Genomic DNA, 4,340 nt, shown 5'->3' with positions numbered 1-4,340 from the left:
AAAAGTCGTAACAAGGTTTCCGTAGGTGAACCTGCGGAAGGATCATTAGTGGCCAAGTGATCCTTCCAGAAGTCCGAACCTGCGGGTTGAGACTTCGGCACAAGTTGCCATATGATAATTGACGAAACACTATAGAAGTCCGAACCTGCGGGTTGAGACTTCGGCACAAGTTGCCATATGAACATTGACGAAACACTATGAAGTCCGAACCTGCGGGTTGAGACTTAGGCACAAGTTGCCTTATACATGACTTCGAACAAATACACAAGTCCGAACCTGCGGGTTGAGACTTAGGCACAAGTTGCCTTATACATGACTTCGAACAAATACACAAGTCCGAACCTGCGGGTTGAGACTTAGGCACAAGTTGCCATATGAAAGTTGACGAAACACTAACAAGTCCGAACCTGCGGGTTGAGACTTAGGCACACGTTGCCTTATACATGACTTCGAACAAATACACAAGTCCGAACCTGCGGGTTGAGACTTAGGCACAAGTTGCCTTATACATGACTTCGAACAAATACACAAGTCCGAACCTGCGGGTTGAGACTTAGGCACAAGTTGCCATATGAAAGTTGACGAAACACTAACAAGTCCGAACCTGCGGGTTGAGACTTAGGCACACGTTGCCTTATACATGACTTCGAACAAATACACAAGTCCGAACCTGCGGGTTGAGACTTAGGCACAAGTTGCCTTATACATACATTGGCCAAATAAACAGAAGTCCGAACCTGCGGGTTGAGACTTAGGCACAAGTTGCCATATTATATTCGATCAAACACTAAGTAGTCCGAACCTGCGGGTTGAGACTCAAGACCGTAACAAGATGTCACTATACAAGTCCGAACCTAAGGGTTGAGACTTAATGCGATCTAGATACCAAGTTGACATCCAATACCTGTTGAGCAAAACCAAAGATTCCCTGTTCTCGAATGATTACACTATATAACAGGGAATCTTGAAGAAATCAAGCAAGCGTGAAACAAAGTCATCACTTGGGCATGCTCGATAGCCAACCACATGACCTTAACCTAAGAGAGCATGCAAACCACATGATACCTATAAACGATTAACCCGCCCTAGTTCAATCGTTCACCAAGTGATGACTTCAGTATGGCTAAGAGAAAAACTTTTAAATGGGAAAAACTCTAAGTCCGAACCTCCGGGTTGAGACTTCCGCGTCGGAGGTGGGCGCACCTCCTATCCGAAAGATGATGAATCAGGGGTGTTCGGTCAGCAATGGTCGGATACCCCGTCGTAGTCCAACTATGACAATCAAAGTCAAGACCTCCGGGTTGAGACTTTCCGCGAGTACAAGCATAAAGGAACACGGACCAAGCCGTACCGAGAGAATCGGTACTAGAGCCCTCGTGGTTCTACATTGAGAGAGCCCTCGTGGTTCTCATTAGGGGCTTTATGCAAGTCGTACTCAATACTGTGGTGTGAAGTATAAAGTATAGTCTTCGCCTGGTCCACGCTGCTTCGGCGGTCCTGGGTAAGATAGTTCATTCTAGCTTGCCCTATAGTGGAATGAGGACACTTAATGCTTCGTCTTTTAGCGGCGGCTAGACTCCTCCTCACGGGGAACGAGTTGACGCACACAGCGGCGGCTTACGCACTATGGCAATCATGGATGCCTGAAGATTCCGTGAAGTTCTCCCCTGGTCCACGCTGCCTCGGCAGTCCTGGGTAAAATGGAATATTTCCAGCTTGCCCTATAGTGGAAGAGGACTATCCAACAATATAAAGTCAAGACCTCCGGGTTGAGACTTTCCGCGTCGGTGGTGTCGCGCACCGCCTATCCGAAAGATGGTGTAACAGGGGTGTTCGATCAGCAATGGTCGGATGCCCCGTCATAGTCCAACTATGACAACCAAAGTCAAGACCTCCGGGTTGAGACTTTCCGCGTCCGGAGGTACGCGTACCGCCTACCCGAAAGATGGTGTGCTTCTGGGGTATTCGATGAGTCGGATACCCCGTCGTAGTCCAACTATGACAATCAAAGTCAAGACCTCCGGGTTGAGACTTCCGCGTCCGGAGGTACGCGTACCGCCTACCCGAAAGATGGTGAATCAGGGGTGTTCGATCAGCAATGGTCGGATGCCCCGTCGTAGTCCAACTATGACAATCAAAGTCAAGACCTCCGGGTTGAGACTTTCTAAGAGTACAAGCATAAAGGAACACGGACCAAGCCGTACCGAGAGAATCGGTACTAGAGCCCTCGTGGTTCTACATTGAGAGAGCCCTCGTGGTTCTCATTAGGGGCTTTATGCAAGTCGTACTCAATACTGTGGTGTGAAGTATAAAGTATAGAGTCCTCCACTGGTCCACGCTGCTCCGGCGGTCCTGGGTAAGATAGTTCATTCTAGCTTGCCCTATGTGGAAGAGGACTCAATACCCTACCTGTTGAGCTTGAAACAAAGTCATCACTTGGGCATGCTCATATTGCCATACACAATTACATTATATTCGAATGAGCATGCAAGCGACCCTATATAGACCGAACCAAAACGATAGATACCGCCGTAGTTCACCCCCACCAAGTGATGACTTCAGTATGGCTAGTGTGTGAAGTATAAAGTATAGTCCTCCCCTGGTCCACACTGCTTCGGCGGTCCTGGGTAAGATAGTTAGTTCTAGCTTGCCCTATGTGGAAGAGGACACAATACTTAATACTTAGAGTACAAGCATAAAGGAACACGGACCAAGCCGTACCGAGAGAATCGGTACTAGAGCCCTCGCGGTTCTACATTGTGAGCCCTCGTGGTTCAAACTAGATACTTTATGCAAGGCGTACTCAAAACTGTGGTGTGAAGTATAAAGTATAGTCCTCATCTGGTCCACGCTGCTTCGGCGGTCCTGGGTAAGATAGTTAATTCTAGCTTGCCCTATGTGGAAGAGGACACAATACTTAATACTGTGGTGTAATGGACAAGGTATAGTCCTCCACTGGTCCACGCTGCTCCGGCGGTCCTGGGTAAGATAGTTCATTCTAGCTTGCCCTATGTGGAAGAGGACTCAATACCCTACCTGTTGAGCTTGAAACAAAGTCATCACTTGGGCATGCTCATATTGCCATACAATATTCCATTATCTACTAATGAGCATGCAGCTATATGATTATAACCTGTAAACGATTACCCCGCCGTAGTTCAGCGCTTCAACCAAGTGATGACTTCAGTATGGCTAGTGTGTGAAGTATAAAGTATAGTCCTCCCCTGGTCCACACTGCTTCGGCGGTCCTGGGTAAGATAGTTAGTTCTAGCTTGCCCTATGTGGAAGAGGACACCATACTTAATACTGTGGTGTAATGAACAAAGTATAGTCCTCCACTGGTCCACGCTGCTTCGGCGGTCCTGGGTAAGATAGTTAGTTCTAGCTTGCCCTATGTGGAAGAGGGCATACAAGACAAAGTATAGTTCTCCCCTGGTCCACGCTGCTTCGGCGGTCCTGGGTAAGATAGTTAATTCTAGCTTGCCCTATGTGGAAGAGGGCATATATGAACCAAGAACGAAGGTTATGATCGAGGAATGATTCGACAACTAACCGATGGTATGAAATGTGAAGAATTCAAGCAAGCACACAATCAAGTCATCACTTGGGCATGCTCGATAGCCAACCCTATGACATTAACCTAGTAGAGCATGCGAAAACCAATATATATGTAAACGATGCCCCTCCCTAGTTCAGCGCTTCAACCAAGTGATGACTTCAGAATGGCTAAATCAAATCGGTTCAAAACATACCATCGGTACCCTATTGAAACACACAAGTCGATATCAAACCTCATGATTGTGTAGTCCTCCACTGGTCCACACTGCTCCGGCGGTCCTGGGTAAGATAGTTCATTCTAGCTTGCCCTATGTGGAAGAGGGCACATTACTCAATACTGTGGTGTTATGAACAAAGTATAGTCCTCCACTGGTCCACGCTGCTTCGGCGGTCCTGGGTAAGATAGTTAGTTCTAGCTTGCCCTATGTGGAAGAGGGCATACAAGACAAAGTATAGTTCTCCCCTGGTCCACGCTGCTTCGGCGGTCCTGGGTAAGATAGTTAATTCTAGCTTGCCCTATGTGGAAGAGAGCATACATGAACCAAGAACGAAGGTTATGATCGAGGAATGATTCGACAACTAACCGATGGTATGAAATGTGAAGAATTCAAGCAAGCACACAATCAAGTCATCACTTGGGCATGCTCGATAGCCAACCTCATGACATTAACCTAGTAGAGCATGCGAAAACCAATATATATGTAAACGATGCCTCCCTAGTTCAGCGCTTCAAACCAAGTGATGACTTCAGAATGGCTAAATCAAATCGGTTCAAACCATAC

This window comes from Anopheles ziemanni, assembly GCF_943734765.1.
Source record: "Anopheles ziemanni chromosome X unlocalized genomic scaffold, idAnoZiCoDA_A2_x.2 X_unloc_127, whole genome shotgun sequence".
NCBI classification, from domain to species: domain Eukaryota; kingdom Metazoa; phylum Arthropoda; class Insecta; order Diptera; family Culicidae; genus Anopheles; species Anopheles ziemanni.
This window is presented reverse-complemented; position numbering follows the sequence as displayed.